Genomic DNA, 26,560 nt, shown 5'->3' with positions numbered 1-26,560 from the left:
AAACTTCAAAGAAAATTTCAGTTGTAGTCAAGATGTTTATAATGTTAATAGTCTAAGTCTCTGAAAATGAGCAATGTAAGTATGTTGGGTCCAGTTACTCTCCATTAAATAGAATATGAGGCTACACAGATCATTTTATTCTTCAATTATGGCAGAAAACAGATAAAGTAGAAGATACAGATCTATATCCAAGAAGACCCACTCTAGACAGATTATATTAGTGCAAGTTTCAACTATGTTGATAAGTGCTATATATATATCCTAGAACAGCAGCAAACTATAGCTAATGCCTGACACACCTAAAGCTAAAAGGTTCCAACAATGAAAACATGCCTTTCCCATCTCAGTCCCCAGAAGGTATAAGTGAAAAATAAAACAGACAAACACAATTGATTTAAGGAACAAATAAGAATATAAATACATACAAAAGCTAAGTAACCAGCCCTTGAATAATTTAAAGCTGATTATAATCTCTCCTATATCATACCTGCTCAAATATATTTTACCCTTTTCTGTGTTTACTGAAACTGAATTTGGTTATACATAGATTATTATTATAAAATATAATAAAATCTCCACAAAAAGCAAGCCTCATTCCAAATATCAAAGGCCAAAAACTGCTCACAAAGATTCACATACAAATGAAACTCATGGAATGCAGATAATTCCTGAGGCTTGACTCATAAGAGTAAACATAGTTGAAAGGACAAGATCACAAGGAATATCTGCCCATAGTCAGTACAAAGTGTGCCTGTCCAAAACCACATTTACTCACTGCATTCGATTCAGTTTAAAAAAAAAATAGAAGGCTATATAAAAGAAATTATAATGAATGGGGATTGTGTTAAAAAATAACAACTGTTTCTTCTTTCTAACCTTTCTGCTGTAATAAAAGTTACAGTGAAGAAGCACATGCTTGATCTTAAATTTTAAAATATAAAAGAATAAAAGAGAACTGAAGCATATTTAACCAATAAATGACACCTAATTCATGATAAAATAGAGTGCTTACTATGCATTAAGCATTTTACATAATACACTAAGTATTTATACATATTTCATTTAAGCACCATAAAACATCTCTGACAGGGACACTAGAAATATTACCAATATCGGGGGAGTGAAGTGCCTTATCCAAGTGGCTCAGCCAATGAACTGAGTCTCAGAGCCATATCTGTCTCACTCTTGAGTCCACATTCTCAACCCCTGTTTCATATAATCCCAAATTATGACAGTCAGGAGAAGTAAACTTTTCAAATAATTATATAATTCACTATTTTAGTAACATCAACATTTGTTTTCAATCAATAGTGATGGAAATTCCTTGACCCACTAAATATAATATCTGAAGTATGATTTAAGTTTTCTTTGGTGACTTAAAATCATCATTATTAATTACTGTACTTGGCTCTAATTACAACCATGTATGGCACTTTATCTAGCTCCTCACGAAATTCATCCTAAGGAGTACATTATTCAAGATGACATTTTTCAGGATGCAAAAAGAACTACCTCTTCTCACGCTGGCTCTGCCGCGTACCCTCGCCATGACCAGGAGCAGTCACCTGATGCTCTCTGAGCTTCCACTTCCTCTGCTGTAACATAGGGGCCCAGGGCCCTGCCTACCTCACAGAGTTTGCTAGAAGGCTCAAATAAAATAATTAATATAAACATGATCAAGAAACTATAAACTGCAGCAGGACTGTAGGCTTTATTATCTCCCTTCAGTGAAATGCTTGGATTTTAAACTCTTCCTCTCAGATACTACTTTAAAAAGCAATGAAATTCATATATGGCTAACAGTTTCCACAGTTCGACAGTAGTTTGTCTGGCTAGCCACTCAGAAGTACATTACAGCTTCCAATGATGAACATCAGCAATTGTGCTTTTGTTCTAATGGCTTCTGCAAGCCCACAGCACTAAGGCTTGAGAAGCTTGCATTTCCTCGAGTGGTGTGAATACATAGTATCTTAACCACTGGACATGTGCACAAAATGCAGCAACAGGCTCCCTGATATGGTAGATTAATTCAGACTTTGAGAGAGTAATTAACTCTGACTTTTTGCATTTCTTTAAAGAAATTAATCTGTATTATATCTCTGACGCAAAGAATCAAATTGTTCTTCTATAGCAACATCCCACAAAGTAACTGAAGACAAGAAACAACCATGTGAACAGCTTCATAGGTAATTAGAAGATGTAAAAGGTTTCCTCTAAAAAACAAACCAAGTTCTGACACATATGAACAGATAATTCACCTAAGAGGAAAACACTAAACAAGCATATGTAAAAATGTTCACCTTCCCTGGTAGACAAAGAAGTTGATATATGCTACACTATATACACAGTAACCATTTGGGAAATTAATATGGTGGTATGTAGCTTGAAGCATAAAAATGCTCAATAGTCCCACTCCTGGGAATTTATCCCAAGAAGTAATTGATTAGACCTATATAGATAAGTAGACATATATATTCTCAATTAACATTGGAATGCTTTGCAAAATCTGGTACATCAACCTGGGGGGAAAAAAAGTTTTTAATCAAAACAAAACCAATCATTTAAAAGTCTATGGAAAATACTAAACAAGAAAATACTAAGTAAGATAAATAGAATATAATGTTTATGTTCAATAGGAATGTCAATATATAAATACACATTCATGTGGACAAAGAGTAAAATGGTAAAGTGCAAAAATGAAAATTGTTAGTGATGTAACTCATGGAATTCTCATTCAAGACATTTAAGCATTATTGTTACCTCATCTAAATGAAAAATATGTAACTCATGCCATTTCTTGAAAAACCACTTAAAATCAACTTCTGCCAAAACACTTCCACCAACTGAAATAAAATACCTAAAATTTAGAAGGTTATTATCTATAAAATAAGAAATAAGCAGAAAAGAAAATATTCCCTTAAGACTGTGATTTGTGGTTAATAAGAATAATAATAGTAAACCTACGTCTTCCCAGTGCCCCTACGATGTTTATCATTGGTTGGTACTACAAACCTAAGAATCCCCACAATAACATTTACCAGTTTGTTGAATTCCGCTGCAGTGCTTTTCCAGACTAACTGAAGAACTTAATCTTGTGGTATTTGTAAAATATGCTATCTGTGGCGTACTGAAGGGAAAACACAAATATTTTTGTCTACTCTTGCTTATTTATCTGAACACATTTAAATCTCCTCCTTTGTCTCAGTCCTTGTTAGATGAACTTGGGAAGCCCCTTGGTTTCTCCGTGGAGTTACATATTATCACTCTCTCTTTTCTCTCTGCACACAATTAACAGCCTATGTCAAATTGGCTTCTCCACCTTCCCAGCTTCCTTCCTAGGATACACTAACCCCCTGGGGAGCCTTTCTTGGAAGAAATGAAAGCCAACAGACTATTTATGGCAACTGTCAGAATTCAGGGGATGAAGACCCTTTGTGGGCTCTGCCGGCTCTCCCCACAGATTTGTGGCCTGGATCTCTGGGGTCTGCCTCTCTCCTTCCTCTGCCCACAGTCAGCATTCACTGGGGCTGACTCCAGCAGGTGGCCTCCCAACTATAGGAGTTCATTTTTAGACATGTTGGGTCTCTTTTCTCTGCCTGGTGGGGAAAACATATTTGCAACAAGAAAACGATTTTAAAATTAACCTTCTGATAAAACTTGCATGAAGGGAGGCTTCTCAGTATCTTTTCTTATTGAGACAAATTAACCCTACCTCAGTTTTTCCCATTATCGTCTTCTTAGTTCATGAGGCAACATGACTCGTTAAATTCCTTAGCATCTTTCAGGTACAGAACAGACTTCTCCTATGTACATTCCTTCCCCTGATAGATGGTAAGATCATTCTTTTCCCAATTTTATTATTCCTATATAAGCAAAGACCCAAAGGTTGTCTTGGAAGGCTCTCAAACACTCCAGCCTGAAGTCAGGGACTTCCTTTCTTCCTGGATGTAACAGAATCCTCCATGCCCTGCGACCCTTAGCTATACAGAAAAGGCGCTTTTTTTTCCCTCCTTGGGTTTATTATCCCCAAATGCAAGGGTTCAGTTACAATCTGCATATTATCATCTTTACATCCGTGAATTCCTTCTGTCCCTAATGTAAAAGAAGAAGATTCCTCAAGGATCTGGGTTCTTTCGTATGGTTAAAAGAACCAACAACATGTACTGACAGCATGAAGCAAACCGCATTATTTAATGGATTGGGTCAGATATTTAGGGTTATGCCTAAATTTTGATTGCTGCTTTTAAAAAAAAAAGCTTCAGCAGCAGAAAATGAAATGCCTGAAATCTAGGAAGAATGGATGTCAGCAAATCATTATCTTGATTCCTGTGTGGCCCCAAATATAAACTATATATTAACCCGCTTGTCTAGACAACCAACCAATCCCTGCAACCTCACCGCCCTCCACCCCAAGGTAAGGGTGTATACTGTCCCCACAGCAGGCCTGTTACTGGGGTTTTAGGCCCAATCCGGCGATGTGGATGCATCAGGCTCAGACCAACGAGATCTAGACATGCCGGCCCCGCAGGGCACAGAGTCACATTCAAGCTCCCACATGTGCCGTTTCATGTTCACCCACCCACTCCCCACCTATGTGGTGCCAATTCAAATGGTCCAGCCTGTAAAATGCAGAAAGCCACACCCTGAGACAGACAGCCACAAGTGGCATGGTCAAGGAAACACAGGAGAAAAGAGGTTAACTCAGAATAATAAAGCAAACAAATACATACACAGAAAAACATAGACACATTCATTCTGAAATATAACATGTGCCTCTTTGATCCCAAACACCTAGTGGCTTTTAAAAACACCATGATCAGCTAGAAAATCAGAGCCGTGACACTTTACACCAGTGTAGGTCTTCCAAAGCATTCTGCAATTCTATTTCAATCGCAATATTAAAACATGGAGATGGTTCTTCTTTCTATTTCCATGGTTTCCTTAACCTCTATTAAGGCAAAATATGAATGTAGGTAACCAAGTCAACTGCCATGCAGCAGGAAAAATGGAAACTCTCAGAAACCTCCTGTTTGTACAAATCATTCCCCAAAACCTTCCTGCCAAATTTTTGACCTATTGTTTCTAAACTTACCAGTCCTTGGCAATGAGTGGTAATAAACTTAAAAAGTGAAGTTTTGGTCATGAATCATAGTTCCTATTTTGACTAACATTCTAAGTTATATACTTCCCACTTTTTTCTTCAAGTTGCATGGGCCTGCTATTTTTATATATGAAAACAGCCATAATGTGCCTTTTTTCTCTCCCTGAGGACTTCCCATAATGTATTTATAGGACTGGAAGTTTTCCAAACCCAAACATAATTTACTGTGCCATTTTCAATGACTGACAATTTTGGTTTTGTTTTTCTCTTATCCTAAGGAAGAATCAATTGTCCAACAAACTGATGTATCCTTCATCCTTTTATTCTTAGAGACCAATGATCAAAATTGACTTTGGTCTCAGTTGGTCTATTTCTGGCTCTGAGTGGATGTTAATCCTCAAAAACAGGTTTGTTGGACTAAGTAACAAACTGGGCATCCAAGGGCAGTGGTTCTGACTCCTTCTGTTCTTTCACTTACTCACTGGGAGGCCTTGAACAAGTCGCTGTATTATCTTAGTTTCTCTGAACATAAGATGATTACCAAAGCAGTCAAAAGGAACAACTAGAGATAAGCCCGCAGGCTGCAACAAAAGATCCCAAATGCCGCAACTACGACCCAATACAGCCATAAATAAATAAATAAATAAATAAAAATTTTTAAAAGGGGGTGGGGGGTGGGCTGCTGGTACCACCCCAGAAATGTGAATGCGGTCAGGCCTTGATCTATTTCAAGTCCTTAGGAGCTCAGCGTCTACCCAAGATGTATCCACACTGGGAGAATTTGGAGGTAAAGGCCCCTATGTGTGAATCACCTTATGAAGTCCCACCGGAGAGAAGGAAGAAAGAGTACTCAAAAACTGAGACACTTTAGCTTTCTAAGGTCAATCTATAGCAAATTCCTGTGATCAGCTCAGGAAAAAGGTAGGACCCTCAGGTCCATCACAGTTTAAACCAGAATCACTGGGATGACCCCGGTCCACAGACCTCCCTAGAGCGCAACAAAGTTAGACAGAGGGATCTTCTAAGATACACCCCTTGCAACAGGCACTTTGGCCAGAGATCCTCTTCCATCCTGAGGTTTCTGGCATGGTCTGGGGGCTTCAGGACCCTGGAGACGGCATCAGCCAGCTCTTCCACCTCAGCAGCCAAGTGTCACCATGGTGACACACTGTTAGCCCTAGTCCCTCAAATACACCTGCCTAAAGATTCATGCCAAAAAACAGAAAAAAAAAAAAAAAAGTACTGTAAATATTTACATTTTGAAAGTTTTATTTGTTATTTTTTAAGATGTGAAGTTCAGACATAGAAAACAAACTTATGGTTACCAAAGGGGAAGGGGGGGAGGGATAAATTAGGAGGTTGGGATTAACATATACACACTACTATATATAAAATAGATAACCAACAAGGACTTACTGTATAGCACAGGGAACTATATTCAATATTTTATAATAACCTATAAGGGAAAAGAATATATATCTGAATCACTGTGCTGTACACCTGAAACTAACATGACTGTAAATCAACTACACTTCAATTTTAAAAAAAAAAAAGTGAGGTTTTTTTCCCCTCCACGTTCTGGGCACTATTAATGAGTATTTCTTAACTCACCCAATGCTTTTTTCTATTCTGTTAGTCTAAATCAATCAAAGGACTTTCACTTCACTAGTCCCATTGTGCAACATCCCATCAAGGTCTGTGATTCCAAAAAGCAGGCGACAGCTTGAGTGAACCAGTCCAGTAACACCAGTGCACCTCCTCCACCCCAAGCTCAGCTTCCCCATAGAAGAAGGAAGTGATAGGGTTGGAAGACAGCCCTAAAATGTTGTCATTGTTATTGTGAACCTTTAAATAGACCTTTGAATCTGTAAAGGATTTGGGGTTCTGCTCACAAAGATCCTGTGGGAAAGTCAGCGCTGCTAGTCCCATCTTCCACTTTTACCTACATCACATGCTACATTATTACTAGAAACTAGGACTACATTATTACTAGAAACTAGGACTCATAAAGTGAAAACTAACCCCCAAAAAATGAAATCAGGATTTAAAAATCAAAGACTGAAAGCGTTCTCTTTATTCATGTGATGATGAAGTTAAAATTAATTTGGATGACACCATCTCTGAGAACTCTGCTTGTCTGCTAGTTTTAACTGCATGTCCTCTGCACAACAAAATTTCTTTAAACACTTTTCCCCTTTGACGTTTTTTAATCTTCTACATCATTAAATGAATTTTATATGGCAAAACATGCAAAGAAAAGGAGAATTTCAGAACACCTGTGGTAATATTCATTTCGACTAAAAATACAGAAAGCTAAAATAAAAATGCAGCTTATTTTCAAAACGTTTAATATATTGTTAATTTTTTCAGCAAGATTTTTGTTTTCGCTTTGGGATTACACACTTAAAGTCCATAGTTTTGTCTCTTTATGCTTCTAAAAATAAAAATGTTTCCTTTGAACAACACTCTTAAAGTTCTGGCTGTTCCCAGGACAGAAGAGACTAGTTAATCAGCAATTTTTAAGAGAAGGGAGAGCAGGCAGGTTACAGAAATTCTTCCCGGGAGCCCTTGGCCTCTCCTCCATCCACAATATCCAGCAAATTACAGTACTTTGTTAGCTCCCAACAACAAAAGAGACCTACAGAGCCAGGAGGGTGGGAGTGAGGCAGTGGAGAAGGGGAGGGCAGGGGCGGGGTTGCTGGGGGATTGGTGGGGGGGGTGGGGGGGAGGCGGAAGCGATGCTCCAGGAAAAGGCAACCTCCAGTACTAAAAGTATTTTTAAATGTTTTTGTCCTTTTGTACAACAAAAAGAAGGTTAAAAAAATTTAAATGAACAAAACATTGGATGCTCTGAAGGATGGCTATCTAACAAATGCAGTAATTTGTAAGTAGAAAGAAACAAGGAAGAGAGGGAAGGAAGCAAAGAAGCCAGGAAAGCAAAACCAATAGGAAGATTACACTTCAAGCCTGCGAAAGGTTTAACTGTCCTAATCCTGGTGTTTAAGATCCTTGAAAACAATAACCTTCTAGAAAGCAGATACAAGTGGCCAACAAAAGAACAAACAGCCTAACATGTACCTCTGTCAAGTTCCTGCGCACTGGGGGAAAAAAAGGGGAGGGAACCAAAATCATGAACCACCCAGATAGTTCATTGTTTTAAATTTTTATTTTATATTGAGTGGAGTTGAGTAACAATGTTGTGTTAGTTTCAGGTGTACAGCAAAGTGATTCAGTTATACATATACATGTATCTATTCTTTTTCAAATTCTTTTCCCATTTAAGTTACTACAGAGTATTAAGCAGAGTTCCCTGTGCTATACAGTAGGTCCTTGTTGGTTATCTAACAACCCAGAGAGTTTAAATAGTGAAAGTTCCTGGAAGAACTTCCTGAGCAATGGCCTCAGTCCTTCCATTCACTTTATAGTTTCCTTTATATGCTGTGGCCCATTTGGGGTTCACTAAGGAGGCAAGGGCACCACCCATTTTCCTGCTTTTGATTTAATAAAGAAAAAAAGAACTTTATAATTTCCCATAAAGGCTTCCCTCCCACACTTTAGAGTTACAATGAGGTCAACCCTTTCACCTACAGGACCATGTAAATATAGGGAAATTAAGTCCATCTTCACAATCAAGAATGTTAAGACTATGTCAAACCCATTCTAAATAATGGAACATGTCCATGTCTACAGTCACAGGTGAGGTCACTGGTGTACTTGACATGAATCTGATTCAGGGATACTGAAAGACCCTTTCCAAATGTGAACAGCTATGGAAAGACAAAGCTATGATAGGTTTTATGTGGCTTATATAAGTACAGATGTTAATGAGTATTAAATACTAGTTTCCAAAAAAAACTCAAAAATAATATACTCACAAATCAATATGGAAAAGACAAACAACCTAACAAGAAAATAAGCAAAACACCTGAACAGGTGAGAGGGCATTAAAAAAAAAAAAACCCTAATTACCCAAAAATAAGTGAATAGATAAATAAGCTGTGACATATTCATACATTAGAATATTAAACACTGAAAATGAATAATGAGAGTTATACATGTCAGTATGAATGCATCTCACGAATATAAAGCTGAAGGAAAAAACCAATTTGTAGAAGAATGCATACAGGATGGTACTAACTATGTACACTCTTAAAAATATTGCTGAGGGGGGGTCCACGATGGGTCTGATATTCGGCTAATATACCTTGGCATGGCTGGATCTGTTGCCAGCATCCATTATGAGTGGCAGTGCCCACACACTACCAGGTTAATACTTTGAAAATCACCATTAACATTCATATGCAACAAAACTGTAAAGAAATGCATGAGAATGATAAACACCAAATTCAGGACAGCTGCTACCTCTGTGGAAGAAGGGGTCACGACCATGTTAGGAACAATTTGTTTCTTAAGTATCATGCCAAAGCATGTAAGGACTTAAGGGCATGCTGATTTATGCCTTTTCATAGGTTTTAAATAATGCGTAATACTTTAAACATACGCACACACACACACACACACACACACATCTATGACAGCAGGAGTTTTGAGCCAGGAATCTGGAGGTAGCATTTTTACTCCTTGTTCTGCCAATTACCAACTGTACCTTGCCATCCCTGAATCTTGGTTTGTCATCTGTGAAATATGAGGATTCAGGTATCATTCAGCTCTAAAATTCTGAATTAAATTCAACATGATGGGTGTTGAACTCTCTGGACTCTAATAACAACCCATCACTTCTCTCACTGTACAAGTGTACAAATCATACATGAGACAAGACTTACTGACTCACTATGGATAGCACACGCACATTTTAAAGTCATCCCAGGAATGGTCTTTAATCCCACCACACTCTCTCCTTTGTCATCCTTTGTGATGATGGCAGACCTTTGAGAGCTGGCTGGCTGTGTTTAGGAGAGCAGACCAAAGGATATCGGTAAAGGGGCGGGGACAGTTTAAATGACCCAAGACAAAACATACTTTGTATTTAGTTGTGTTTATAGGTTGTTTTATATAATCATGATACTCCTGAGGTGGGGAAACTGAGATCGTTAACATTAGTGTTATTCAAGGACATAAAACTGTCTGGGACAAACCCAGGATTTGAATTCATCTTTGGTATCTTAGATAAGTTGAGTAAGATACTGCTCTTACTCAACTTACGATCTCTCCATTATTTCTCTCACACCCTCCGGACTCGTTTTAGAGAAGAGTTTCCCTCTATTCCCTACAATCCAACTTTGACTAGTTCACCAAGATTTGTACGGCACACAAAGCAAATAAACTAGCAAATCCTTAGATCACTCAGTAAATCACTGTAGATTTTAACATGTAGCTCACAGACTGTAGTACAGAGAAGTTGGTTTAGAAAGTGCTATGACTTAAAAAGTAAATGACATTTCTTCTAATTACTTTAGATGAGGGTTTTCATACCATAATTTTAAGGAAATTGTTCTAGGGAAATTTTTTGTAATTCAAATCTTCCCCAAATTAGAGCTCCTTTCAGTCCTTTTTGAGTTTCTGTTTCTCTTTAACTCTTTACTTCCAAGGAACCATCCATTACTGCATTGGTAAGTGGGGAGTTCTAACTAAATACTAGACACCCAGTCTTACCTCACCTTGAAATCTTAGCATTCTGACTGGTTAATTGGAAAGTAGATGAGAAAAAAACAGCTGAAAAATTAACTGTTGTGTGGTTTGGAAGCTGTTTTCTCTAGGGTGCCAGCCAGCAGTGCCACTCTTCAACAGGTATTCATTTGTTTTAAAGATGTTGAATCAAGCAACTATGGAAATACAGGGTGTCTGAAAAAGGGATTTGAGCTCTGAAGTAGTAGAACCTCAAACTGTGAAATAATCCCTTCTCCCAGGCTTCCCTTGTGACTTGCTACCCGAGTTTGCAAGCTAGTTTCCATCTCATTTCTAAACATGGCAGAAGTTTCTCACCTGAAGAGAAACAACCAGAATTATTTGTTTCTTAGTTTATCCTAAAGATACAGTTCCCAGTTCTGTGGGCACAATTTACGACCTGATAAGAGGTCACATCATCTCAGGGAAAAAACAGAATGTACTTCTGTGTATACAAAATTATCTTTGTTGTTACTTGTAACATGCACAGAGACTCCATTAGAAACTTGTCTGGCTTTAAAAAAAAAATCCTGTATCTGCCCACTTCTAAGGTTACTTTTTCTTCAGTATATCTTCTAGGTCATTAAAATATTTAGAAGTTATATACCTCCCTGTGAAGAAAAACTTCCTAAAACATAAATAATCCTTCTGACCCCTTAACTCCAGTAACTAAGATTATAAAACTCAAGTTTTCTTTCCACAGAATTTCAGATTACAGTTTTGAGATTTCTAAGAAATATTTTTTCCTTCTCTCAAAGCCTTCCCCATGGAAAGATCTCTGACCCATCCCCAGCCCCCAAAACTCATATAATATAAAACATCCTCAAAAAGGAATATACCTAAGTAGTTCTCTCCCCATTGGTGAAAAATTTGAACACTCTCGAGAAAATGTCTTATGCATTTTATAATATTTTCCTGAGTAGAACCAAAACTGGAACCCATGAAGAATCTTGAGAAGTAGGACCACAAAGACAAAAGAAAATCTCTGTGTGGTCCTTTGGTTGAAGCTCCTCCAACTTATTTAGTTAAGAAGCTGACTAAGCGGGGTACTGAGATCTGTATCTGCTTAAAAAGCATACCTCAATATTTGCACATTCCTTCTGACATCTACAGTGCAATAAAAGTGAAATATAGTGATGTCTCCTTTGTTATAGCTTGAGAGTAAGAAGCAGGTAAATTCTGCTTACATGGATGAACAAAATTGTAGGTCCTCTATTTGATAATAATTATAAAACAGTAATAAGTATAGTTAATATTTATTTAGTTTGTAATTTGTGCCGAATATTTTACATGCACCATCCCTTTAATCCTCACAAGACAGACACTATTCACCCCATTTAGGGAAACAGGGAAGTTGAGTAACTTCCCTGAGACCACACAGCAAGTTACTGGCAACTCCTGCTTGAACACAGTGTGCAGGCTCTGAACTCCATGTCCTTAAAGTTCCTAACAGGCAAGATATATTGAATTGACTAACTTATTCCACGATTCTATAGAGAAATTTACCAGAACACATATTGTCTGAACACTTCAACATATGAAGTAATTAACAGATTAATATAGTTACTAAAATGGGCCTATGTTAGTTTAAACTCACATTCTGTCCTTTCTTCTCTTTAAAATAAATAAATAATAAGATGAAACCTGTTTTTTGTCCACTGTTGCAGTTAACTGGCAAGCTTGTGTAATAAATTAACTAACAGAACTGGTTTAGCAACAAATGAGAAGCTCAAGGTCTCTAAATCCTAATCCTAGGTATGTCACTGATTTGAAAGGTGATCCAACAGCATTTAACGTAAGTTACATTTGATGTTTATAGGGCTCTCAGAACACAGTCTAAAAGAAGAACCTGTATTTATGAAACTTCAATAATAAACCCTAAAACCAAGTATCTGTTTGAAAAGGAAAAAGCTTAAAAACTAGCTATTTTGCCCAATTACTGCCAAGGTTCCAAATGTTCGTAAACATTCAAATGGGATAAACATAGAATTGTCCACAGTGATTATCTCTAGGGACAGAGACAGAAATGGAAAGTGGAAATAATATGAGGACAGGCTTTTGCTTTTTAATATCTGTGTGTTGTAATGTGTGTAGTTGGATTTTTGTAATTAAAAAAAAAAAGTTTTTAAGACATGCTCAAAGTCTTCCCAGACTTAATTTTCATCTGCATTCATGACCCTGACCTCAGGATTACACATTTCGAAGGGGATAACATTAAGGAAAAGAGCATCATTCTCTCTGCCCTGCTTGTCCTCTCCAATCCAACTAAAACAAGGCTCATTTTATAAAGTTAAAACCCACTCGTAGCCAAACTTTTCCATTTCATCAGAAGCAAGAGAAAAAAAAATCTTGGAGTACTTCAACCTTCAAGTAGTTCTAAAAGGAAAGGAATATCAGAACTTGAGAAATAAGGTTCATTATGAAACTCCCTCAACATTCTTCAGGTAACAAATACTAACCACCCAATTAGAAGGCGATTCTCTCCTTGTGGTAAAGAATATGTAATGAGAGCCTGAATGAAGAAATTATGAAAAGTGCCACAGAGGGCAGCCCACTGCCTTCAGTACCCACTCACTCATTCTTCCTAGCCCCAGCTCTCCTCTTGCTCCCAAGAGCTTGAAGAGAACAGTAAAAGTGAGAAATGCTTTGAAATTAGGGTAGATATTTAAATAATATCAGGCCTCTTCTCAGCTTCTATTTCTTCATCAATAAAAATACTATTTGTTTCCAATAATGATTTGTGAAGATGCTTAGCATAAAACCTGAGACATAGTAGGTGCATAATAAATGTTAGCTTCCTTCTTTCAGAACTAAATTTCCAACTGCCAGCTAGATGTCCACTAATCTTTGAGCTCAAAAGACCCATTAGCAGACTTTAAAATAAAGACTGTTACAAGAGACAAATAAGGACAGAATGGATAAAGAAGATGCGGTGTATATACATATAATATATAATATATATATTATATATAATGGAATATTACTCATAAAAAGAATGAAATGATGACATTTGCAGCAACATGGACGGACCTAGAGATTATCATACTAAGTGAAGTAAGCCAGACAGAGAAAGACAAATATCGTATGATATCACTTATATGCAGAATCTAAAAAATAAATACAAATGAACTTATTTATAAAACAGAAAGAGACTCACAGACATAGAAAACAAACTTACGGTTACCAAAGGGGAAGGGGGGGACGGATATACTAGGATGTTGGGATTAACATATACACACTACTATATATAAAATAGATAACCAACAAGGACCTACTGTATAGCACAGGAAACTATACTCAATATTTTGTAATAACCTATAAGGGAAAAGAATCTGGAAAGGAATATATACATGTATGTATGTGTGTGTGTGTGTGTGTGTGTGTGTGTGTGTATTTAACAAACTGAATCACTGTGCTGTACCCCTGAAACTAACATGACACTGTAAATCAACTATAGTTCGATTAAAAAAAAAAGACCCATTAGCCCACCCCATCACCAGACCATCAGTTTTCTCCCACACTTTCTCCCTGTGGTATCTCTCTCGCAAGTAATGGCAAGTAATGGCACCAATATTCTTTTCAGCACCTAATTTAGAATTCTCTCCCTTCCATCTCATTTTAATCCCCTCTGACTCTGTTCTCTGAATTTCTTCATCACTTACCTGGATTTCTGAAAACATCCTTGTAATTGGACTCCCTGCCTCTCCACTACATCTTTCAGAATGTTATTATGAAATAGAGCTCACACCAAGCACACGCTGCGTGTTCCCACTGACAAGAAGAATATGGTCCAAACACTTCCATGAAAAAAATGTCCCAAGATCTAACCACAAAGCATCTATCCAGACCCCTCCCACTACAACCTGCCATGAGCCCTGTGCTTCAGTGTTATTCTTCAGCCCTCAATCTACTCTCCTCCATTCTCCACCCATGAAAGTCCTATTCTACACTCTAGACCCAGCTATACGCCCAGCTCAAATGTCAAATGTTCTCTACAAAACTAGCCCTAACTTCCCCAAAGGTGGCATTAATTACCACAGCACTTTGCTAGCACCTCAGGTGGCACTTCTTTCATTCTGGATCATATTAGAGTGATTTGTTTACAAGGTTACCTTCCCCCAGTTCCTGCAGAAGGGGAGCCATGTCTGATTCATTGCTGATTGCCCTCTAACACCTGTCACTTAGCCCCTTGTTCACTGCACCCTTGAATTGAATGTAATAACTAGCACTTATTACTATGTGTTCTACAATGTTCGATTACAGGTACTGTACTATCCGTTACATGTATTGTCTCAGTAATATTCATAACACTCCTATAAGTCATATTTTGGCTTATGTTTTACAGTTGAGGAAGCTCTACTCAGAGAGGTTTGTAATTTGCCCAACGTGAAACAGCTAGTATATGGCAAAGCCAGGATTTGAACCAGGGTCCATCTGACTTCAGAAGTTACAATCCTAACCATTACACTATACCACAGACATTTCTAAAATCCACTTGTCCTTTAGTACTTATGCACCTGAGAGTATAACTCAAGATCAAGACCCCAGTAAATTATATTTTATCCTATTAGCACATGGAGGCCATTTTTGGTTCTGCTCTGGTCCAGAGTCATAAATGAGCATGTCCACAGTCTTCCAGGTTCCTTTATTTTTCTCTTTTATTACACCCACCCTCAAACCCCTTAAAAAGAAAACAAAACAAACAAAAAAAAAAACAGAAGAAAAATGATTTGGAAGGCAGGGACAGGAAGAGAATGAAATCATTCCTTCATGGTGGAACATACAACATTAAGAGTAAGCCTGTAAGGTTTAACAGGCATATATAACCTGAAAGAATATGCTGGATCATTTCAAAACATACTTTCCTAGCTCAAACCTGAAATCAGCAGCTGTTGCTAAGAAAACACATGCGAGACAACATGATGATTGATGAAAGAAGCAAGCTTATCTTCCGAGTCTCAGAAACCATCACCAACAGAGTCTTGGAACCAAATCATCAACCTGTGATTATAAACATTTGGGAGTTTCTTTTCATCTGGCTCAGAAGGAAATATAATCAGTTCTGGACTAAACACTGTTTATAAAATTAATTATTACACAACTGAGTTGGAGTTTCCTAAAATGAAAAAAGTGCCGAGACTACAAAGGTAACATACTTTCTTTTAAACAAAGTCCCATTAACAGAGGAAAAATTTTTACTCAGTGTCATCAAATGAGTAACTGCAAAAGACAGTCAAACAAGAGACTGCTAGTCACCTATTTTCTTTGTAAACATACTAGCACGAAAAATAAGACACACCTTTAACTGCTTTATAAACAGAATTTATAGTTAATTCTTTATTTTTTTCTTTCTGAATCACTAGCTCAAAATTTTGAACTAAAAGCTCTAGCATGCATTATTCTATCAAACAATCCCATCAAACATTGACTATAACCTACCTTAGTACTAATAGCTCAGGTGTATTTGAGTTGTAGGGTTTTTTTAAATTTATTTGGGGGGCATGGGGAACAATCTTGAACAGCTTTATTTATTTTGTTGCAACTTACACTTCAGATAAAAATTACTTATGAGTAATTAGCATTTTTTAAATGAAAATTAGCTAACTCCTACGGTACGACCCATTAATTAATGTATCATTCAAAAGCAGCCAAACACGAAGAGCTCAGTCGTATTACTATCAGCTTTTCCTCAGGATATCACAACTTGTACTCCAAAGCCACAGTGGGAAAAAACAGGTAGTTTTCTACGTGTTTGTGAAAAGTCCGTGAAAGTTAATTCTGTCCCCTTTCTCCGAACATGAACTGTCTTATAGCCTGAGCTCTAACCTTGATAAGACTGTGTGTAGCACATAGATTAAGATAAGTGGATTTATTGTTTAAGATGTATTGTTCATCCCTAAATGTTGACTACCTTTATCTTTCCAAATGAAGCAACATAACTGCCGAAATGAGTAATGAGAAATTTTAATTTAAATATATTAAAAATTTGCCTAGAAATCTGTAAAACCTTTTTATAATACCATCCTTCCTAAAAATTTGCCTTTCAAATTAAAGTTTCCCCTTCAAGCACAGTATTTCAATTTTGGCAGCATATGGATATATTTTTCTTACTATTCTGGAATACTATTTATAAATATAATGTATATATTGCTATAATGATGATGAGGGTACATAAAATATTTTCACTGTTGTAACCAGTATATTTATTTTTAATGGATTTTATACTAATAGGAATATATATACACCTGCCCACACAACTCTTTTGTTTTACTCATCTTTTGTGTAAATGAACTCCAGACAAACTTTATAATTTAACATGGAAACGTGAAATGGCTATATGTGATTCGGTTTCAAATTCATCTCTAGCAACTTAATAGCTCAAATAATTTAAAATCTAATTATTTATTGATGAAATGATATGATGTGTGGAATTTACTTCAAAATAACCCAGCACAGGGGGGATAGGTGAGGGTATAGGTAAAACCAAATTGGCAGGACTTGATAGCTATTGATACTGGGTAATGTTTACATAGGAGTTCATTTCACTATTATCTCTGCTTTTGAATATGTACTTAAAATTTTTCATAATAAAGTTTTTTTTAATCTAATTTACTTTTGTCCCAGTGTCAGGCATATCTTTACCATTTTGAATTCCTGTTCTACCCGCATAGCATTAACGTTTTACATACCAATTCATTCATGCTAAAACAGTTCTTAAAGTACAATACAATGGGGTAAATATCACATTTCTAAACCATATTTGTAGAAATTAGGACCTGGGGAAAAAAATCTCAGAGATTATCTAATCCTCTATGCCACTGGTTCACAATCTTGAGCGTGCATCAGAATCACTTGGAAGACTTGTTAAACACAGATTGCTGGGCCCCACCCTGTAGGTTTCTGAACGAGTAGGTTTGATGTTACTGGTTCCTGGACCACACTTTGAGAACCACTGCTCGAGGCTTACTCCCACTGCCCAGTTCATATAACCATTCCACCAATTACCACATTGGAACGCATGCTTCTCTACTTGTGGGCCTTTCTCTTATGAGACAGTTAGCTTTCGAAGGGCAAGGGACATAAATTTTCATCAATGTGCCAGAGCCCAGACTGAATAAATATTTATAAAGTAAATTAATTTGTTGGATGAGTTAAGTTTTCTCACTCATTTATAGCTGAGTGTTTGTCAATGTATTAACATTCAGAATAGGAGCACATTTACATACCCAGATGGAAAGGAGCTACTCACTGATAAAGGAAAACTAAAAGTCAGCTGGAACCAAAGCAACAAGTAGATAGCAAATTTTGACGAGTTCTAGAACTGCATCTCAGATTGGAGTTTTCAGTCAAACATGGACACTGACAAGCAGAAGCTTGAGGCTCACTTTGTCAAATGTGTTACTCTGACCTGAGGAGCTATAACCAAGTGCTCTTCATCTCATACACCACTGAAAGAAAGAAGTGCTTTCAAACTCATCTATCAAAGTTTCTCAGGGTCTGGAAAATGTCAGCATGGGAGGACAGACTCTTTCTGCCTAGCCATTTCCCTTTTCCTAATGCTGCCCAAAGGAAAGAAAAGAAGTACGGCACACTCATCAGTGCCTGTCTGGAGAGTTCTCCAAGTCCAGGTGTTCTGAATCTTGTAATACACCACAGTATCCTGAAGTATCCTTCTATTACAGCAATGATCAGCTCAATGACAATTCAGTGGATTTAGTTTAAGAAAATGAACTATGCTCTGATTTCCAAATTTCACTACCTCTTTAATGTTTATTCTAAAATTACAAGTTAGAATATACTCATAAATATGAATCCAATAACCTCAATATGTATGATTTCTTTATTTTCATTTAATAATAGTAAAGCAAAGAATATAACCTGTGTAACCATGGGTCAATATATGATTTTTTTCTTGTTATTTAGATCCCTTAAAAAAATAATTGACTGCTCAAACAAAAAATAATAGTGTAGTGTAGGGTCTATAACAGACAAAAAGTAAAATGTATGACAATAGCACAAAGCAGAGAGACATGGGAAATATACTATTACAAGGCTTTCATTGAAGTGGTATAATATAACACTTGAAGTTAAACTGTGATAAGTTAAAGATGTATACTATAAACCCTAAAGCAAACACTAAAATAACAAAATAAAGAATGACAGGTAGGGAATTCCCTGGCAGTCCAGTGGTTTCACTGCCAAGGGCATGGATTCAAACCCTGGTCAGGGAACTAAGATCCCAGAAGCCACGGGGTGCAGCCAAATTAAAAAAAAAAAAAAAAAAAAAGAGAGAGTGGCATGGACTTATATATACTACCAAATGTAAAATAGATAGCTAGTGGGAAGCAGCTGCATAGCACAGGGAGAGCACCTCGGTGCTTTGTGACCACCTAGAGGGGTGGGATAGGGAGGGTGGGAGGGAGACGCAAGAGGGAGGAGATATGGGGATATATGTATACATATAGCTGATTCACTTTGTTATACAGCAGAAACTAACACACCATTGTTAAGCAATTATACTCCAATAAAGATGTTAAAAAAATAAAAATTTAAAAATTTAAAAAAGTATGAGTGCTAATAAGCAAAAAAAAAGGATATAAACTATAATGACCAAAATTCAATTAATCCAATCAAGGAGAGAAAAAGAGAAAAAAGGAAACAAAGAACAGATGAGAAAAACAGAAAACAAATAGCAAGATTATACATTTAAAGTGAACCATAATCAATAATCATTTTAAATATAAATGGCCTAAATACCAGAATTAAAAGTCAGAGATTGTCACGTGGGGTAAAAAAAGCAATACCCTTCAAGGAGAAGAAGGATTACTCTCTACTCCTTAAATGTGGGCTACACATAGTGACTTCCATCTAAAAAAGCAAAGGACAGAACAGGGAGAAAAGAGTAACTTTATAGGAGGGAAACCTGACAAACACTACCTCAGCCAGGTAATCAAGGTTAACATGAACAGTGATGTCATGTTGATGGTATGTTCCCTTGACATTGTATAATTAGAATACACAGTCTTTTCAAGCACACACAAAACATTTACCAAAATTAATGATATTCTGGGCTTTAAAATAACTCTCAGTAAATATAAAAGAATTTGAGCCATATAAGTTATGCTCTTAGACAATAAGAAAACTAAATTTAGAAATAACAGAAAGATGCCTGGAAAATCCACAAATGTCTGGAAACCTTAAGTAATAAACTCCTAAGTAACTCAAGGTCAAACAATAAATCCAAAGAAAAATTTTTAAGCATTTTGAACTGAATAAAAATGAAATCACACCCTAGTTAAATTTGTGAGAATTCCCTAAAGCAGTTCTGTACTGAGGAAATTTAAAGAACTAAACACCTATATCAGAAAAGGAAAAAGGTCGCAGTGACTTGAATAAGAAGAGTAAAATTAAACTCAAAGTAAGTAGAAGAAAGGAAATAATAATAAGGATCAGAGTAAAAATCAATTAGACAGAAGACAGAAAATATAAATGAAACCAAGAGCTGATTCATCGAGGTCAATAAAATTGATAAACCTCTAGCCTAGGGTTTCTCAACCTTGACACTACTGACATTTCGGCTGAATGATTCTTTGTTGAGAGGATCTCTCCTGTTCATTGCAGCATCTTTAGCAGCATCCCTGGCCTTGACCCACTAGATGCCAATAGCAAATACCCACCCACCCCACCCCACCACATTGTCTCCAGACATTATCTCATCTCCAAAACATGTTAAGTGTTCCTGGTGGCAGTAGGGTAAACTTCAACCCATACTCCAGCTCCATAAACAAAAATTAACTCAAAGTAGATGGACCTAAATGTACAACGAAAGACTTCATGGTTTTACATTCTTGTATAGAGTTTTCCTATGAGTTTTATAACTCTAAGGAAAAAAATCTTTGTGACCTTGAGTTAGGCAAAGATTTATTAGGTATAACACCAAAAGTATAATCCATAAAAGAATAAATTGATATATTGGACTTTAGTAAAATTTAAAACTTCTTCAAAGATCTGTTAAGAGAATGTAAGACGAGCAATAGACTGAAAGTAAATATTTGCAAATCATGTATCTGATAAAGGACTTGTATCCAGAATATATAAAAAACTCTCAAAACTCAATAAGGAAGTAACTAACCCAATTAAAAATGAGCAAAAAATGCAAAGAGAAACTTCAACAACAAAAAAAGATATTATATGGATGGTAAATAAGCACATCATTGGTCATCAGGGAAATGCAAATTAAAACCACAATGAGATACCACTACACATCTAACAGAATGGCTATGAAAGTTTAACCATACCAAGTGTTGACAAGGATGCAGAGCAACTGGAACCCTCACGCACTAATCTGGGAATGTAAAATGATATAACCACTTTGGGAAAGTATGGGAGTTTCTTTAGAAGTTAAACATACACCTACCATATGATCTAGCCATTCTGCTCCTAGAAAGTAGGTGTCCACACAAAGACTGAACATAATGTTCACAGCAGCTTTATTTTTAACAGCCAAAAACTGGAAAAAACCAAACGTCTATCAATAGGTGAATGGATAAATGAACTTGGGTATACCCATACAATAGAACACCACTCAGCAATAAAAAGGAATCAACTACTGATACACACAACAACATAGATGAATCTCAAAATAATTATGTTGAGTGAAAGAAACCAGACAAAAAAAGAGAACATACTATGTGATGCCAGTCATATAAAATTCTGAAAATACGAAATAATCCATAGGGTCAGAGCTACCACTGGTTACTTGGGAAAGAAGGATGCAGGGTGTAGGGAGGGACCAGAGGGAAAGATGGATTCACAGATCTATACATAAGTCAAAAACTCATCAAATTTAACACTCTAAAATATGCGGCTTACTGTATGTCAATTACATTCAATTAAGCTGTTTATAAAATTATCACACAAAACGAGAAAGGCTAGACAGCTTAAGATAAAAACAATCAAAAAAGAACTTAACCTGCAATTTCACAAAGAATTACAGGCTTTAAATACAAGTGATTTTACAGTATTCCAGACACAATCTTTTATTTTGTTAAAGTAGGAAAGGGGACACATGACTCAGGTAATTGGTAAGTATGAAAGTAAGAAAAAAAAAAAGAGAGAACACACAGTGAAGCCCTGAAGAATGGGCTATCGCATTTAACATTAAGATTATTTCTGAATTATAGCTAAGCTGAAACATTTCATAATTCTGAAAAAAAGGAAAAATATTTTCATTTTTCCCAATTTGGCCTGCCCCATTCCTAGGCAGAATTAGGTGCTTTCCTCCTCCCACAGCCCCTAGAACACATCTTTTCTAGCACCACCATGTGTGTATTGCAATGGCTTGTCTTCACTAGACAAACAGGTCCATCAGGATACGGACTATGTCTTTTGATGCTGGCATAGTGGTTAAATATAAGTGGAGACTGAGAGCCTGGCTTCCTATCCTAGGCAGCTGTGCCATTCACCTACCGTGCAGACTCAGAAAGTTACTTCAGTTTTATAAACTATAAAATAGGGCCAATAGGGTATATATGAGGATTCAATGTGAATGTATCCAAACTTTGGCCTAAGAGGCCCTGCATGATCTGTCACCTGATTACCACTCTCTCTTCATTTAGTTCTCTCCCTGCAGCTGACAGAGCTCAGCAACAAGACCTACTCTCAGGTCCAATCAATCCACACGCTATCAAGCTCTTTCCTGACTTAATGCTATCTCCTCTGCTGATCTTCCACGCCTCTCTCCTCTCCTCACCTCCTACCCTACAACACACTGCACTGCAGGACGAGTGGTGTGATCTGATTTACATTTTAAAACTATGATTAGTTTAGTAATGTCTTTTATGTTCTGCCTATCTTCCCGACTTGCTAAGACAAAGGCGGGAACCACAGCTGTCCTGTGCATTATTATAACTCCAGCACCTAGCACAATACATTGTAAGCATTCAATAACTTTTTATTAGATGAATGAGGTAACCTATGTGAAGCATTTACTGGTACAAAATAAGTATTCCATAAATAGTTATTATTATTATTTGGAACTCCAGAGTCCAGCACAGTGGCTGGCATATGTTAAGAGCTCATCTGAGTAAATGAAAAAATAATTTTGTGAAATTATTGAAAATCTATATTTAAAACATACGGGTAATGACAAATGAATCAATTGCTTTTCACACTTTCCCTTACTTATCAAGACGTGACTGATTCCAGTTTTGAGCTTTACATTAAACTCTCAGTTATGCTATTGAGGGCATAACCTAGAAAAATCCCATTGTGACTCAGTTCTCTAAACATACTGCAATATCCTGCAAACACAATTAGCACTAATGCACTGAAATGCTTGTAAATTTCTAACTGGGTAAACTTATACAAGATTTTTTTTAAAAACAATCTTAATGTACAAGGTTGAGCTGACCCAACTGATTTGATTTTGACTTTTGTTGGCTTCAAATAAAGCTCATTAACTCAAACATATGGACAAAGAACTAAGAATTTTCACTTTTTACTTACTTAGACATCTCCAGAGTTTTCACCACGAAAAAACGTAATGAGGATTGCACCTGTTCTCTTCTCCCTCGGGTGCTTGCGGGGGTGGGGGGCGTGATGGCGCAGCTAAAGCCACTCAGTAATTATCTCAGGAAGAGCCCGGGGGAGTCTCAAGAGAGTTTTCCAGAAAGGGAAGGTAACTAAAGAAGGAGTGGTGCATTAAAATATAAAAACACACCAAATATTCCATCTCATAAAAGGTGAACACTCAACCCGATGATGTTTACAATGGCTCAAGGGCGGGCACCCGAGTGGTGAGCGGGCCAGGTATGGTTCCGGGGCTTAACTGTAACCCCAACCCTAAAAGTGGTCGGACTTATCCTAGCACAACCACGTAATATCTACAAGGAGTTCTTCGGAGCTCTGGAAACTTTTAGGAAAGCAGATGAAAGTTGTTTGAAATCAAACAAACTTTAAAAAAAAAAAAAAAGCGATGCAAAAGTGTTGAGCGGCTAGAAAAAACCTCCTGGGTTTGACTCTGACTTGCTGGTGCATGTACACCATCGTGCCTGCTAGCTAGCATCTGGCTCAGACGCTCCCTTCCACTAGGGGAGGAGAAAATAATAACTTTCGGAAATAACAGGCGTCCACAAAGGCAAAGGTTACACAGGACTGCTCAACCTCCATCAAATAAGGTGGCTAATGTTGTTTGGAGCAGCAGATTCCACATAAGTCTCCCCTCGCTCTTTTTTAACAGAAGAAAAACAACCCAAAAAGGAGAAGGTGCTACCGTCAGACCCTCAATTTCAGACAACAAAGACCCCAAGCAATCGAAATGGAATTATAATCCTAGCCGTCCAAGCGGCCCCCGCCGAGGAGGCGCTCGGCCGCCGCGGTTCCTACAGTGCCGGGGCCCCCAGGGCCCCGCGCGCTCTCCAGCCCGGTGAGCCCCGCCCGCAGGTCCTCGGAGACCCGGGGCTAGCCTCGCGCCGCCCACGGTCTGGCAATCTCCGCGCCGCGGCTCTCCGCGTTCTAGCTCACGCGGCGTTCAAAATCTTTCCCGCCCAGGCGTGACGCGAGGAACGAAAACAATCAGCGGACCGCCAGCGCCCGGGCCTGGGCCCGAGGCGGGCGACGGGTGGATGGGGGCCGCGCCCCCGGCGCAGCCCCTTTCCCAGGAGGGCGGACCGGCGGGCTAGGGACCGGAGGTGACACAAAGAAGCCGGAGAGACAAACGCCACTCGCTGGCGCTCGCTCCAATCCCCGAAGCGCCCCGCCCGCTGACAAGTTTGCGGCGCCCTCCACGCAACCCGCTCTTCCCACCCGGGCAAAGTTTCCCGTGGCCCGGCTCGGACCCCCGCAGTGGGCCGGGTCCCGTCTCCCGCCGCCCTCTCCCCCGGCTCGGGGACCTTGCCCTCCTTCGCCCCCGCCCCTTCCCCTCCCTCCCGCTCTCCTTCCCTTGCCACAGACCGCTCTCTCCGGGGCGCACCGGGGTGCAGGGGCCCTGCCGCCGCGCTCCCCTGCTGCCGGCCCGGCAAGGGGCGAGGGCGCGGGCTGGAGCCAGCCCGGGTCGGCGCCCCACTCGCCTTGCTCCTTCGATCGCGCCTTTTGCTCGGTCTCCCACTCGCCTTTTTGGTCCAGCGGAAGGCTCGGGGCACAGCAGAGCGCGCTCCGCTCCTCGGCGCTCGGAAAGCTGCAAACCACGCCCCGCCCCTTCCCCGCCCGCCGCCAGCCGCCGAGTCCCGCGCTCGCCGCTCAGCGGCCTGTGTCGAGCCCGCCCGCGAGTGCTGGAGGCGGAGCAGCTGCCTCCCCCCGCAGGCCCTGCCGCAGCCCAGGGCTGGCAACTTTCTTTCCTGTTCTGGAACATCAGAGATGGTCTGAGGGAGATGCTAATTCAGAATGCAGGTTAACCACCGGGGGTGGGGGGGCATGTCGCAAACTCCCTCAAATAAGCTTTTTGGGCCGATTTCAGCGAGAAACTCCTCTAACATTCTTGGACTCCGGGGTCTTGGAAGTGGGGGTAAGAGAGGAGATCTGCGAATTAGCTACCAGACCTTGATGAAGTCAGTAAACGTTTGTGAACCCTTTGTAAAATGAGAAATTTGAATTAGATGGCCTTTAAGATCTGGATCAGTATTTCCTACAGCGTGGTCCAGACCTCAGTGTCACCTGGAGGGAAGGGGAGGCGCTTGTTAATAATGCAGAATGCAGGGTCCCTCCTGCCCCCTGGACTCTGGGGAGTGGAGAACAGCCTCAATCTTACAACACGATATACAACTTTCAGGTCTGAAACTCAGTGGAAACTAGATCCTCGGGAATCCAAACTGCAAGTGCCAGTTTGATTTTCCAGCAAATTACTCAGTGCCTTTGGGCTCAGGATGATGTCAACTGACTCCCACTTACCTCCTGTGCTGCTATTACAGTATTACGGAGGCACTCGAGGTCCTAAATGAAAGGTATTGTGTCAACTCACTATAATCACATGAAGAAACAGTGACTTTAAAGTATTTCTCTATTGAGTTTGTATCACAATCAAATTTAATTTTTTATAAGTCCAAGTTCATATGTGTTGTATGGCTCGAGAATCTTGCCTGGATTACTTAAATTTGGTGCTTATGACCCAAACTAAATGGTAAGGACCAGAGATTAAGAGGTCTGATAAAGCATTCAGTTAACATACATTCATGGAAAAAAACTAGCTGAAAAATTGTAGCCACAATTTGAGACAATTATTTCAAAAAGCTGTACCTCCTTAGCAGGATGATTCCAGTAAGTTGTTTAAAAAGCACATTAGGGACTTCCCTGGTGGCGCAGTGGTTAAGAATCCGCCTGCTAATGCAGGGGACAGGGTTCGATCCCAGGAAGATCCCACATGCTGCAGAGCGACAACTACTGACCCTGCGCTCTAGACCCTGCGAGCCACAACTACTGAGCCCTCGTGCCGCAACTACTGAAGCCTGCGTGCCTAGAGCCTGTGCTCCGCAACAAGAGAGGCCATCTCAATGAGAAGCCTGCACACCGCAACGAAGAGTAGCCCCCACTCACCGCAACTAGAGAAAGCCCACGTGCAGCAATGAAGACCCAACACAGCCAAAAAAATAAGTAAAATAAATAAACTTTTTTTAAAAAGCACATTATCTTGATGGTCAATAACTCAACTCTTCACAAAACAGCACACTCCCAATCTACTGTTCTTCCTTGTATTCCAAGATAATCCTTCTGATAGTATCACTTCTCTTCTTGGACTAGCCAGGTTTACATTATCTATAATTAATGGCTTGGGTCACAACAATGGTCTATAAAGCAAGAATATCCTTCTGGTCCTGGGATGTCTTTCCATAGCACCATTTT

General features: G+C 38.8%; 1 protein-coding gene across 8 annotated transcripts in view; it reads right to left on the bottom strand.

Moving 5' to 3' along the window:
• The window catches only part of SYNE2 (spectrin repeat containing nuclear envelope protein 2), a 317,434-nt gene extending 292,488 nt beyond the window's left edge, over window positions 1–24,946 (bottom strand). For 3 of the 8 annotated variants that reach the window (XM_007192976.3, XM_028169234.2, XM_057542107.1), the window contains exon 1: window positions 24,680–24,901. The gene's annotated coding sequence lies outside the window, so the exon portion shown is untranslated. Of the gene's footprint in view, window positions 1–24,679 lie in introns of all 8 variants that reach the window. The other 5 variants (XM_007192974.3, XM_007192975.3, XM_028169233.2 and 2 more) reach the window with 3 other exon arrangements.
• Between the last annotated feature and the right edge of the window lie 1,614 nt (window positions 24,947–26,560).

This window comes from Balaenoptera acutorostrata, chromosome 3 (genome assembly GCF_949987535.1).
Source record: "Balaenoptera acutorostrata chromosome 3, mBalAcu1.1, whole genome shotgun sequence".
NCBI lineage: Eukaryota > Metazoa > Chordata > Mammalia > Artiodactyla > Balaenopteridae > Balaenoptera > Balaenoptera acutorostrata.
Note: the sequence above shows the minus strand (reverse complement) of the source record. Positions and strands in the feature narration are given on the sequence as shown.